Below are 14,891 nucleotides of genomic sequence, written 5' to 3'. Positions count from 1 at the left end.
TTCGATTTTGACCTCTTTTTGAACTTATTTGATTGAAAAAACCCTAAAAAAAAATTTTTTTAAAAAAGGGCAGTAAAAGTGTTAAATTTTATATATGTTTTTTGACACTTTAAGCACTGTAAAATTCCTTGAACTACTGATATTGGTCTCATTTACTATGTGATTCAATTTTCCATCCCAGCAATCAGTGATTTAATTGAATATTTTTTTTAAAAATATATTTTTAAAGATTAGGGATCGTTTTCAAGAAAAAGGCTTCACAGTTTGGATGGACGTTGACAACAGGGAAAAAGGTTGATTCTCGAAGCCATGGCTCGTGCAGTGGGAAAATGCAAGAATTATACTGGTTTGTTACTCCGAGAAATACAAAGACAGTCAAAATTGTCAACAGGTAAGAATATTGCAATGGTTCAAAGTCAATAGAAAGAGAGATCTTTTGGATAATGCATTTCAAAATTGTTAAGTACGTGTATGTAAAAATGAGCATTGCTGCTTGAAGTAATTGATGAAAATTTTTGAAAATTGCTGCTTTACAGAGCAATGGCTTCCTTTTTCAAATAAAAATTTTGTTATTTTTGGGGCAATGTATCACTTATTTGAATAATAAATATTCTACCAAACATCATTAATGAAAAAAAATTCTTTGAAAGGCAGAATACGTTACTTACAAAAAAAAGGAAATTATTCCGCTTTTTGATGGAGAAAGGTTACAAAGCAACTGGATGGGGGGCGCCATGATAGGAGCTAAATTGTTTTACGATTTCAGCGGCAAATACGATTTCCCAAAGAAAATTGGGGGGAAATTTCCCCAAAATTGGGGAAAAACACCCCAAAAACAAAACATTGTCAACCATTCAAGAGGTCTGCTTCCCAATTGTTTAACCACTTTAAAAAAATATTGATAGTGTTGTCTGTACATCTGTAAATCTTTACACCTCGTATGCTTTTGGGTATCCATTTCTTATCCAAAAATCTTTTATACCACTGAATGAAATTTATATTTGGGTTTCTTTGAACACTACCATTTTTTCTTTAAAATTGGTGTAGTCATTTCTTACCCGCAACCTATCATATCAATGAATAAAATTTCTTTAAAAGTTTTCTAACATATTATTGCCATTATAGAAGTCTTATTTTTATATATTTGATTGGATTTATATTTGGGCTTTCTGTAAATTTGCTGTTATACTAGTTTGGTAGCAGGGGCATCATTTTGTGAGCTCATTTCTCACAATACTTTTTAAAAATATTTTCATGTGTGATCATAGTATATGAAAAAGGAATACATTCTTTGTTCATTCGTATTGATAGTAATGTCAAAAATGATTAAACTTCCTCGATTGTATATTTATAGATATACTAGTAAACATTTTTAATAATTTCAAATATCAACAATTTAAGCATGCTGTTTCAACCCTTTACCGTCATCTGACGATAGCATTGTCTTGCTGGATTGGACAAGACAAGATATTGAGAAATGGCTTGGTGACAATCAATTAATGGCGTAAGTACATCGAGATTACAAAAAGAGAAGACAGTTGGCACGGAGGCAATATTATGGAAAACATTAAATATTTCTGACCTATAGCCAAACGTATCTTTGACAAATTAAAAAAAATTCATTTCTCTTTGATAAATACCATACAAACGGAAGTTTTAGCGAGGATACCAATATCATTATTAGCAAGGGTTTTGAGATTGACAAAGTTGAATATTAATTATAATTCCAACAGCTTTGGAGAGGTTACTATTTATTTCTATTCTTCATAAAATTGCAAAAATTATTTTTGGCTAAAATTATATTTTGAGTTTTTTCAGAACATATCACTTAAAAGTTATGTCTCGCTTTTATAATGTATTAGTGAGTGAAGTAATTTTTTTAGATGGTATTGAATCTACCAAATTTTACTTAATCTTTGAGATCTTTTTGTACTTTTGCAGATTTTCTGGATTGAAAAATCTTTCTGGCAAACAACTTGTTTTTCTTTATAAATTATTGAAGGGGAAGACAATGTTTTCTACTTCATGATTTAAAAAAACAAAAAAAATTAAAAAAAATAAAACTATATTAAAATTCGGTATTTTGGTAAATAAAAAAACTCATATACATGTAGTTCATTTTATAATAAAAAAATGGTTACATGTAAATGTGTTTGTTTTTTTCTTTGTATGTACTTCGGGAATTCCAGATATTTTATAACACAGACTCGTTAATTACAAGCATAACTATCTAAAAGAAAAATATTTTAATGAAGTGAGAAATAAAGGACATATAACCTATTTATTACTCTTTAACAAATTCCTGAGATCGCAATGCAACTTATAAAAGATCGTGTTTATTTGGAGCTCACATTGGATTGTTGAAAGAGTTATCTTTCCCTTTTCAGACACTATTCTAATTTAGAAAAATATTTTTAATAAAAAATTTATACTGTGGTTATAAATCTTTAAAGAAATAATAACAAGAAATCAAAGAAATATTTATATTCTCTAGATTTATTAAATTCTTCAAAGTGATCTTACTTCTTACTGGATCTTATTTTACCAAAATGTCATCTTAAATTTTACAGGCCCCTGAGTATTTCTACAGATGCATTGAAGAAAAATTAGGAATGAAAAGTCTTGAAGATTTGATGAAATTCAGTGATGCCATAGAGAAATTGCAAGCGGAATACCCCGACATCAATCGATTGATTTATTAAATTATTTTTTTACAGTGACTGGATTGACGGTTGTTATTAGATTGTGCCAAGTTCATTAACTGTGATAAACAATTATATACATGTATACAAGGGATTTTAAAGTCTTAATCTTTTATACTAAATTCACACATCCATTGTAGAATTCAGAAGAAAAAGAAATGTTTGGATTAAAACAAGTAATTCGATTTGGATGTATATGGACATGTAAATACACACCATCTTTGATAAAACTGCAACATAGTAATGATAATATTTCGGAAACAGAGAAAAATCATTATTGTTGTGAAATGTTAATGACTTTAAAGAATCTTGCTATAAAAATAAAAAAAATCTCTTTTTAACCATTTTTGTCGAGAAGGGGAATATGTCATACATGTAATTACCAGTAATTTTTTTCTTTTATTTTTTAGGGTTATTTTAAATTAAAACCAAATGCAAAGTGTTCTTGTTTTGTTGCTCGAAAAAATCTTTTGAGTCCTGCAATATTGTTTATTTCGATCCTCGGCAACTGAATTCAAGCAAAATAATAATAATAATAATAATAATAAACTTATTCCTGGCATTTTATCAATTTTATCTGTCCATGAATAAAAGACATCCAGTTCTAGAATCAACATTTCTATTAATTTCTATATTTGTAATTGGGCCTAATCACCTTATACACCAAAGAAATTCAAATGGTAAAGATCCTCAAGCACAATGGATTGAGAATAATTTTCTATAATGAGCCTACATGTATGCATGACATTCTTTAATACAATATTGTTTTTAGCTGATAAAGATTGTCTTAACAGTCATATAAAATTCGAGTGAATGATAACAGGCAATTCCTCGAACTTAATGCAATATATGAATAAGGTTATGATGATGCATATATCTATTGTCATACAATGGACTTTATAATAGTGTTTGCATCAATTTTAGAGTAAAGTGTTGATATTGCAGGTTCAAGCACTGGCATACGTTACAAGAACCGTAAAAAATCTCATTTATTTAGTAGGTAACTCATATTTAATTTTTCCCCAGAACCATCTGCGCTCACTTTTTTTCCCCCGGGGAAAAAACCCCCCCCAAACCTTTTACTGAGACTTCCACGGTTCGTTTTCTATCATATTATCGGCTTCAGGGTGATATTTTATAAAGATAATTCGTCCTTTATTCATTTCTAAAATTTCGGCCCTCTGGCACTCGAATTTGCACCACTCATTTTCGTCATATTCGTTTGAGAGGATGATAATAACTCTTTTGCTTTTCTCCATATTGTTTATGATGCCATCTGCTTTGTCTTCCCCCCGGGGAAACAGGTTTCTGATGGGCACAAAGAACTTATAGCAGGGTTTTTCTTCTTCAAGTCGTTTCACAAATTTTCGAACACCCCTTTGGGGTATATAAATATTTGTGTCATCAAACGATAAATACGGTTGTATTCTGCGATAATTCTCTGTCCACGCGGTATTTGTCCCACGGATGATATCGAAAAATCCTGTATAGGATAACTTTGGTTTCGTAAGGGCACCGTTTGGCCCATACAACAGCTAAATGACAAATGTAAATAAAATTGCAAAGCCGATTGTCAGTCCTATAGCAACATCATACGTGCAGTTAAGCAAACTTTCTGTTACTTCACGAATCTTTTAAAAAAGTCGTCCTTTTAATGGTACATTGTATATCACGATTTGTGTTGTCTTTGGGGGAAAATTAATCCATTCTGCCAAACCCAAAACCCTGTCACAAGTACATTTGAAAGGATTGATTCTTAATTTTGTTTTTTCATATGGAGTTTTAAATTGAATATTCTCTGGAATACTTTGCAAATTATTATTTTCCAGGTTCAAACGTACGTGGGCCTCCATATTTTCTATTGCTTCAAATTGACCTCCTGAAGTCCATTTCCGGACATTGAGAGTTCGGTGATGTAAGATGTATAATTTCTACTAGATAATGTCTTGATTTGATTATTATTCATTTTTCCCAAATTTTAAATCTTTTGTATCTGTTTTCCGGTAATTGACTTGGTAAACTTGTATGGCCTCCATTATTACAATTGACATGAAACATATTGTCATCTGGCTTGTCCTGACATAAACAATTTTGTTGGGCATCTTTAGTGACATTACAAATCAAATCGCTCAAATCAACATCGGCAATGAATTTTTTCCATGCAGTTCCGGTGGACCATTGCATTTAACTTCAAATCTTAAATTTGGTATTTAATGAAGGACTTCTGTAATCTCCTTGAAACTTCATGAAGCTTACAGTCGCAGACCCATGGATTATCTCGCAGATCTACGTTATATGTTACAATATCATTGTAAAATTCCTTATCAGTAGGATTATATTGCTGAAAGAAGCCATCATTCCAAAATGTAAACTGATTATAAAAAGAAGATCTACACTTGCTTTAAGGGTTCCCCCCAAGTCGTATGTCCAGTTCATTTTATTAGTGAAATTCATGATAAGTTTACGATACATCAAACTTCAACAAGTATGGTGGTATATATGGCCATGGTTCCATGGACACAAGTTTGTTATGTGTAAGGTAAACCTCTTTTTGAGCGTAGTGATGTTTAGTAAAAACTTTTCCCCAAAAATATCTATCTGATTGTAAAAAACAACAGTCCTTAAAGAGGGATTTTTAGAATCCCATTGTTTAACTCTTTCATATTGTTATACGAGAGATTTAAATACTCAAGAACGAGCAACGTCAAGAATGCATTTTCGTCGACATGATAAATTGAATTATTACTTATTTTAAGTTCACTGAGCTGCCAGAAATATCCAGTGTTATCCTGGATTTTTAAAATCGTCACTTGAAATGTTTGTTATAAAATTTCCGTTCAAATTCAGAATTTGGGCACTTCGTGCTGAAGTGCACGATTTGTTTATTGCCTCTGATAGACTGTGGATGTTACAATCCGACAGGTCTATGATATTTGTGGACTGGCAAGGTTCACAGTGGTTTGAAGTCACTATGGGTTCAAACATTGTAAGGATAAAGAAAAAAAAGTTTAAAGGGAGTCTGCCATTTTTATAATCTAAAAAAGATTAAAGTACAATTAAGCATGAACTTTAATTAATTGTATGCCTATCCATGTATAATACACATGATGCAGCACAAATTTCTTTTATATTGTTCTGTTATTTAAATGATACCAAGGGATTTAGCGTTTGAAAACTTCAGAAAAAAGTGTTAATGAATATTCATTTTTTTTATTCTGATATCCTGGAAAAAATAATAATATTCGAGAATTAAGATATGCTAAAAGGTTGCATCTAAAAAATACCCGTTTTTTTTAAATTTTGACAAATAAAGAAAAAAAGACATATACATGTGAGATTTGAATTTTGAGGGTGTTAAAAATGCCTAAAAATAATTCATTACATACGTTTTGAAGCTCCTACTTCCTATTAATATGTACTTTATTTACTGAAAATTTCAGAAATGAAGTTTTTTTTTAAAAAATAATTTGATATTTGAAAATCTTTAAATTACTGTTATGATACATAAATAAATATAATATATACGTACAGGAATAATGGTTTTCCTTTACATCAGCAATGGAAGGTGAAAAAAATCTTTACTCTTCCAGAAAGGTAGGCAGAATGAGTCCAACTTCTTCCTTGTTCTTATCCATTGGCTTTGCATATTTTTAATCCGTCAGACAGGTGTATATTTTAGCATTGACAGATGAAATTTCTTAAACGCACATGAAAAGGTTCATACAAATATTTACTTTTCACTTTTTGGGTACATTAAACCATCTATTTTCATATACATACTCTTCAATATCCAAAAGGAACACCAAAACCATTTTTCAATGATAATTAACCGTCTAAAGGTTGTTATTACAATTACTGTGAACGTACATAATTTATATGATTTGACTTTGGGTTTTTTTTCAAATTAATGTATGCATTTGGTGGAAAACAACTTCCAATTATTAAAGTTCACATACACATAAAAAAAAATAACATTACGAGATGCGCTAAGTACTCTGCTAACTTGTTCAAAATTCAATTTCCACCAGATATAATACATGTTAAATATAATACATTTAATTACAGGCACTTTTGCTATTTATTTAGAAAAAAGAAGTTTATCTTAAAATTATAGAGATATTTTCATTTTAGAGAGATATCTCTTTTTAAATAGAGATATCTTCCAACTTAAAAAGATATCTCTCAGTTTAAAGAGATATCTCTATGGGAAAGAGGGTTTTTTTAATTGGAAGTTTTATGCTTACTTTGGTTTTTCCCGGATATTAAACTTTTAGCATTTTTATCTCTCAGCTTAAAAAGATATCTCTTTTAATAAAAAAGGGGTATCTCTCTAAGTTTTAAAAAAAATCCCCATTCGTCAAAGAGATATCTCTATAAGCTAAAGAGATTTCTTTTGTTTTAAAAGGGTTCTTTTTATTGAAAGAAAATTTTGTTTTACGAAAAATATTAAAAGGGCTTGCCATACATTTACAGTATCATACTTTTTAAAAAAGTAAATTCTTAAATGTCATACGGAATAGAGAGGTAGATATGGAAAAAGTGGTCACGTGTTTTGTTAATGCTTATCATTTACATGTTCTTAATTTAGAACTATTCTTACTTTTTTTCAAGAGATGTAAGCTTACATTTTCTCTGATTCTGTTTTAAGGAATTACGTAGGGGGAAAATGGGAGTAGTATTTAAATCCAAATTTGATTGCTAATAAAATTTTAAAAAATATTCAAAAAGACGAAAGGTTTTTTAAGAATTTTTCCCCCCTTGAAGGAAACTGTATAGTTGAAGCAGTACTTGAACATTGCATATGAATTGGAGAAAACGAAATGTAATCAAATTCAAAATCCATTAAAACAATACATATTGGGATCAAAACAAATAAGTACCTTTAAAAAACATCAAAGCTTGGATTTTTGGGGCCATGGACAAAGAAATTATTGCTACCTTCTTTGTCAGCTGGGTAAATTCCGTAATGATCTTGTAATTTACTTCTTATTTCGATAGAATTGTTCGAGACAGAAGAATATATAGTTTTCCTATTGTCCCTCAGCATTAAACGTAAATGTATATGTACATGTATATGTCATACTTTTGATCCATTCGGACAAATGTACACACAATATCCCAAACAAGATATTCCTCTCAACTCACCCTTTCTCATCACTAACTTCCCCTATCAAAAAACTCTTTAGACCGATTACTTACATCCTATAAGTTTTAAAAAATATTTAAATCAAAAAATTTTAAAAAAAGCGGTAGAAGATATCAATTTCAAGAAAAAGATAAAACAGGGGGTTTTATTTAAATATAATTTCTTCATTAATAAAGATATATCTCTAGCAAACTTTTATTATTTTTTTTATATCATTGTCAAAACGGAAGGTCGTTGCTGTAAAATATTGCCCAAATAGTATACTTGACATTGTTGACATTGTAATAAAAACAAATCTTAATTTGGGAAAATCATATGCATTATATTAATTACACCAAAATTGTGTATGAGATTGTTTATTTGTTTAGGGTCTCTTTGAGATTTTTAAAATATTTGGAAAATTTGTTAACAGAGGAATGCTGAATCTTTCCCTTATATTATTTTCAGTTTAATACATCTAATATATTAAAACATTATTTACTCGTCATTATCGCACAGCTCATTAGTTTTCTCTACAGTTTCGATAAATGTGAAAGTGTGTTTGAAACACCAAAGTGCAATTATTTAGGGATTCTTATCTGTTTTCTGTTTCTGAACAAATGAAATACTAGTAATCAAAATATAATTTCTTAATACATGTCTTTTTTACTTTGAAAATAAAGGATTTTAAAGATATTTTTGTCTTTCTTTTCATAATTGTACATGTACAATCTGAAATAGATTTGGAAAACTGATTATGAAACCTAGCAGGGACTATATTTTAAACGGAATAGCGGCGTTTTAAAAAATCTCTATTACTACTTCTCAAAATTACAAAAAGAACAATAAATCTAAAAAATATTTTAAACAATCAAAGGCTAAAGGAAAATTTTGATAATTGAAATTAATAATTTTGGATAGAGTTTTAAAAAATTTTCCAATAAATATGATTTTCTACACAAATGGCAATCTTATACCGATTGAAAGCTAAAGAACAGCTTTGATTAAAAATTAAGTTTTTTTTTTTTTAAAGAATTTTAAAATTTTTTTTTTTTGTATCATTTTGTTTCCTTTACATGACTCCTTTCCCATATGTAAAAATGATAAAATTTCAAACATACAAAGCATATTCAAATAGAGGTACTGTGAGCAGTGAGCTAGTAAATGATATCCCAATACGATTATAGCGGCAAAGACCCTAAATATTAATATATGTCTGATCACAAAGTAAAAGTAAAATAGGAGCTGCACAACTGCTCTATTTAATGAATCTTTGAAAGAGATGGGTCCCCTTTCAATATTATAGAAAAAAAGGCCGTGTGTAAGTTTAAGCAATAGGAAAACCAAAACATTGTCGATCAAAAAGTAAAATAGGAGGTCACATAGGCACTATGTAACAAAGATTCTGTATAAATCTCAATAAATTCTACAGTTGTATGAGGAGCTGCGGAAAAGAGATGTTTACCCCAAAGCGTAATAGACGGACGGACATACAGACGTTCAAATGAACTAACATCCCGATCACCATATGCCCTCCCACTTTTCAAGCGGGGGGTATAATAAATGATTACAATACAACTGCATATTGCTATTGAACCAAAAAAATAAACATCCGTTGTCAAGAACTTCATATTCACATTTCACCTTGGTTTTAGAGATAAGTTTGTTTATTTGGTCGCGTTGTCAATAAAGTTGCCAATGTTTCTAAAGAAGAAACTTTGTTTACCCACCAAGCAAGTGCACAGAACAAGCAAACACCGGTGACTGGTTTTTCTTTTTCTGTTTTATCTTCAACAAATGCTTCTGAAGCAAAATATTAAATAACACATAGAATACATAGTACTAGAAAAACTTTAAATTGTACATAAAAAAAATGCAGATTCAAAATTTTAAATTTTGACATACAAATTTTAGGAAATTAAATACAATACTACAAACAAGAGGCCCAGGGGCCACAGCGCTACCTGAGCACATCAGGTTAATTTTACCCCTCCAGGCGTTCATCATTTAAAAAACTGAATCTCACTACCTGAGGATGATTATATAAATATCACTAATCATAGCTTTGAAGTACTTGAAAAGAAGATTTTAAAAGGTTTCCGTATATATCCCTATGAAAATTGGGTTGGCCATTTTGGCCCCACCCTACCCCCGGGGGTGATTTGAACAAACTTGAATCTACACTACCTAAAATTTTCCAATGATTTTCATCTTTCCTGGCCCAGTGGTTCTGGAGAAAAAATTTTTAAAGATTTTTCCTATATATTCCTAAAAAAATTGGGGGGCCTTTTTCCCCACCTTTGCCCTAGGGGTCATGATTTGAACAAACTTGAATCTACACTACCTGAGGATGATTCCACATGAGTTTCATCTTTCCTGGCCCAGTGGTTCTGGAGAAGATGATTTTTAAAGATTTTTCCTATATATTCCTATGTAAAATTTGGGTTGGCCTTTTTCCCCCCCTTTGCCCAGGGGGTCATGATTTGAACAAATTTAACTACACTACCTGAGGATGATTCCACATGAGTTTCATCTTTCCGGGCCCAGTGGTACTGGAGAAGAAGATTTTTAAAGTTTTTTCCTAATTTCCTATGTAAAACTTGGGTGGGCCCATTTTGGCCCCCCCTTCCCCGGGGGTCATGATTTGAACAAACTTAAATTACACTACCTGAGGATGATTCCACGAGTTTCATCTTTCCTGGCCCAGTGGTTCTGGAGAAGAAGTTTTTAAAGATTTTTCCTATATATTCCTATGTAAAACTTGGTCGGCCATTTGGCCCACCCTTCCCCCGGGGGTATTACAAATTTGAATCTACACTACCTGAGGATGCTTCCGCATGAGTTTCCTCTTTCCTGGCCCAGCGGTTCTGGAGAAGAAGATTTTAAAAATGCCATTAATTTTTAACAAATTCATGATTAAATTCCCCCTTGGAAAAGGGCGTGGCCCTTGAGTTGAACAAACTTGAATTCCTTCAAAAGAAACTTTGTGCCAAGTTTGGTTGAAAGCCCCAGTGGTTCTTCGATAAGAAGATGAAAATGTGAAAAGTTTACAACACTACGACGACAACGACGACGACAACGACAACGACAGACGACTGACAAATTTTGATCAGAAAAATTCACTTAGCCTTGGCTAGGTGAGCTAAAAACGCTACAGAGCCATGCATTGTCAAATATGATCGTTATTTTATAACTAGATATAAATAACATTTTTCTACATCAATTAGAATTGCGTTAAAGACTTATGTCAATCAGCTTTTATAATATCAGAAATAACATTTTTTTTTTCTTCCAGGCTTCCAATATTGAGTCTGACTCACTGTTTCAAATAGTAATTAAATTAAACAAAGATATTGGACCTACATTTAGTTCAACGTTTCGAGAACTGATATTAAATTCTTTGAAAATGCTATATTTCTACATAATTTGATCCATCATAAAATCTTAATCTACAGTAAAGTGTGGAAAAAATCTAGTTCAAATAATGACGTCATAAAATGTCAAGCATTAAAAAATAAATATAAAAACTTATTGACCAGATCTTGGCCTTGAGAACGTTTTGAAAGGAAACATCATTCAAAAGTATCTTAATGAAAACTGGCAGTTACGCTTAAAGTATCAAAGCATGTAGGACTTACAAAAAAACACTGTGCATAAAATACAAGGCAACAAAATAAAATCATGTTTAACAGTGTTTTATACATCAAAACATTTTGTATTAAGGGGACGGATTTCAATGAGTATAATGTGAAACACTGATGAAACCGCTTTTTATGTACAAAATGAAAGTGCACTTATGATATTAATTTATCGTGTAGGTAACTCGTTTTTAAATTTTTCCCCCCAGAACCATCTGCGCTCACTTTTCTTCTCCCCGGGAAAACCCTTCCCCCTTTTCACTCGAGACTTCCAAGGTTCGTTTTTATCATATCATCGGTTTCCCGGGGTATATTTATGAAGATGATTCTTCCATTGTTCAATTCCAGAATTTCGGCTCTCTGGCACTCGAATTTACACCACTCGTTTTCGTCATATTTGTCGGAGAGAATAATTATCACTCTTTTGTTTTCTCCATATTGTTTATGATCCCGTCTGCTTTATTTTCCCCCGGGAATCGGGTTTTCTGATGGGCACAAAGAACTTGTAGCGGGTTTTTTCTTTTAAGTCGTTTCACAAATTTTCGAAGCACCCACTGGCGAATGTGGATATTATTGCATCGAATGACACATATGCGTCATATTCTGCGACCAATTCTCATCCACGCGGTACTTGTCCCATGGATGTTTCAAAAAACCTTATAGGATAACTTTGGTTTCATAAGGACATCGTTTAGCCCAGATAACTGCAACAATAACTAATGTAAGCAAAATTGCAAAGCCGATTGTCAGTCCTATAGCAACATCATACGTGCAGTTGAGCAACCTTTCTGTTACTTCACGAATCTTTAAAGTGTCTTTTTCATAAGTACATTGTATATCACGATTTGGATTGTCTTGGGGGCAAAATTAATCCATTCTGCCATCCAAACCATATACATGTACATTTGAAAGGATTATGACTTAATTCTGTTTCTTCATATCGAATGAGATACGAAGTTTTCTGGAATGCTCTGCAATTGATTGCTTTCCAGGTTCAAATATTTCAGATCTTTCATTTCTCCTATCGCTCCACTCTCAACCACCTGAAGTCCATTTCCGGACATGGAGAGTTCAGTGATATAAGATGTATAATTTCTACTAGATAATGTCTTGACATGATTATTATTCATTTCCAATTTAAGTCTTTTGTATCTGTTTTCCGGTAATTGACTTGGTAAACTTGTATGGCCTCCATCATTACAATTCACATGAAACATATTATCATCTGGCTTATCCTGACATAAACAATTTTGTGGGCAGTCTTTGGTGACATTGCAAATCAAATCGTTCAAATCAACATCCTAAAAAAATTTCCCTTTTAAATTTGGTGGACTTTGCATTTAACTTCGATCAAATTTGAATCTGCATGTTTAAAGAATGAATTCTGGTATCTCCTTGAAAAATTATAAAGTTTCAGTCACAAAACCAGGATTATTCGCAAGTCTACGTTATATGTTACAAAGTCGGTGTAAAAATCTTTACTTTTAAGATTGTATTGTTGAAAGAAGCCATCATCCCAAAGTGTAAACTGGTTGTGGCTAGATTGCGCTTGCGTGGTAAGGTTCTTCCAAGTTGTATGTCCAGTTCATTCTGTTAGTAAAGTTTACGATGAGGTTGTAAGAAACATCAAATTTTCTCAGAGTTGGTGGTATATATGGCCACGGTTCCATGGACACAAGTTTGTTATGTGTGAGATAAACCTCTTTTAGAGCGTAGTGGTATGTAGTAAACACGTGGTCCAATAAAATCTATATGATTGTACAAAAAATAACAGTCCTTAATGCAGGTTTATTTTGCAAAATCCCATTGTCTATTTCTTTCATCTTATTGTTCGAAAGGTCTAAATGTTCCAGAACGAATAATGCAGAGAAAGCGTCTTCGGGTTTGATGAATTGAATTATTACTTATATTAAGAGTACTGAGCTGCCAGAAATAGCTTGTGCTATCCGGCATTTTCAAATCACTGCTCGAAATGTTTGTGATGAAATTTCCGTTCAAATTCAGAGTTTGTGCACTTCTGGCGGCACTGCATGATTTGTTAATTGCCTCAGATAAGCTGTGGAAATTGCAACCAGAGAGATCAATAACATTTGTTGACTGGCAAGGGTCACAGGGGTTTGAGTTTACTATGGGAACAAACAGTGTGCTGATGATGTAAATGATATTAAAATGGTCTGCCATTTTCATCACCTAAAATATATATAAAGATAATTAGTACATGTATGTTCTTGATTTATACTTTAAAACTACAGGCACCAGACGTTTATAACTTTTCTTTAAATATATAATTAAAATATCCCCCTATACTTAATAATTCACGTGAATTGTTAGATGGTTGTATATTTATATTTTTTATAAATAAAAGAAACGTAAGTAAGGTCAAGTGTCTTTGTTTAAAACAACTTGGCTTTTGATACTGCAAATATCATCACAGTGTTTACATGTCTATGCATTAACTTTCATTATGTTCAGATACTTTACATGTCAAATCATGTACGGGTTTATACGATTGTGTGACACATCATAGAACTATTGCATGTGATGAAAAGCAACCTTTTTTGAATTAATGAATAAGCACTTTCTTCCTCTTCACATTCACCAAGGAATGTTAAATGGTTTCGAAAAGAAAAATGGAAAAACACACTTTAACTTTATTACATAAAAACTTATTGTTATCCTCAGGTAAGGAAGAAAATAAAGTTTTTCAAGTATTAAGTTCAGAGGTTTTTTTTTAAATCAGACCCTTTAAAATTAAAACTTTGTAGTTGTACTTTCATAGAGCCATACATATAAGGCAATGTTAGGTATTGTACCATGTAATAAACATACATGTCAGCATTTGTTTTTTTTAAAAAGAATGTCTATCTAATTCAACTTAGCAACTGTGCAATGCTCTTTCAGTTATCCTTACAATTTTTCAATACAGAAAAAAATGATTTAATTTTAAAAACAAATTTAAAATTGATAAAAGTATGTAAAATGATTTTACCTCACGTGAGTCTTTAGAATGTAGAGCACCTTGCCTCCATGCATGTAGATGAATAAATTATTAAGCCCCCGTTTACTTCCTTGTTTTGATATAAACCCGCCTGACTATTGGCTTAAATTTTAGGTCATGTGCATATTTTTAGCAAGTCTATAACCAAACTAAGGTGTAAGCCAATAGAGTCTTTCGGGGTATATTTAAAAGGGTCATCGAGGTCTAAACTATTAAAAGTGCTTTGCTTTTCATCGGGGAATAACCAAAATATTTTTCCACTTACCTTGATATCTTTACATGCATATAATATATATCCCTGTGTCAAGTTGTCTATCTTTAAGGTTAATTTTTGATGTGTTTTATGCCCTCGTAAACGAAGTTTCGGGGGTATATAGTTTTTGCCCTGTCCGTCCGTCTGTCTGCTTGTCCGCAAAAACTTTAAACTT

At 31.5% G+C, this 14,891-nt stretch overlaps 2 pseudogenes; both read right to left on the bottom strand.

The window, feature by feature from the left end:
* Positions 1-3,633: 3,633 nt before the first annotated feature.
* Positions 3,634-5,687, bottom strand: LOC134273974 (toll-like receptor 3; annotated as a pseudogene).
* A 5,868-nt stretch (positions 5,688-11,555) lies between these two features.
* On the bottom strand, positions 11,556-14,543 carry LOC134273973 (protein slit-like; annotated as a pseudogene).
* Positions 14,544-14,891: the final 348 nt, after the last annotated feature.

Source organism: Saccostrea cucullata, unplaced genomic scaffold, assembly GCF_032062105.1.
Source record: "Saccostrea cucullata isolate Sc308-1 unplaced genomic scaffold, CSIRO_AGI_Scuc_v1 ctg7876, whole genome shotgun sequence".
In the NCBI taxonomy this organism is placed as follows: Eukaryota; Metazoa; Mollusca; class Bivalvia; order Ostreida; family Ostreidae; genus Saccostrea; species Saccostrea cuccullata.
The sequence above is the reverse complement of the archived record's forward strand: the minus strand, read 5'-3'. Positions and strand labels throughout refer to the sequence as shown.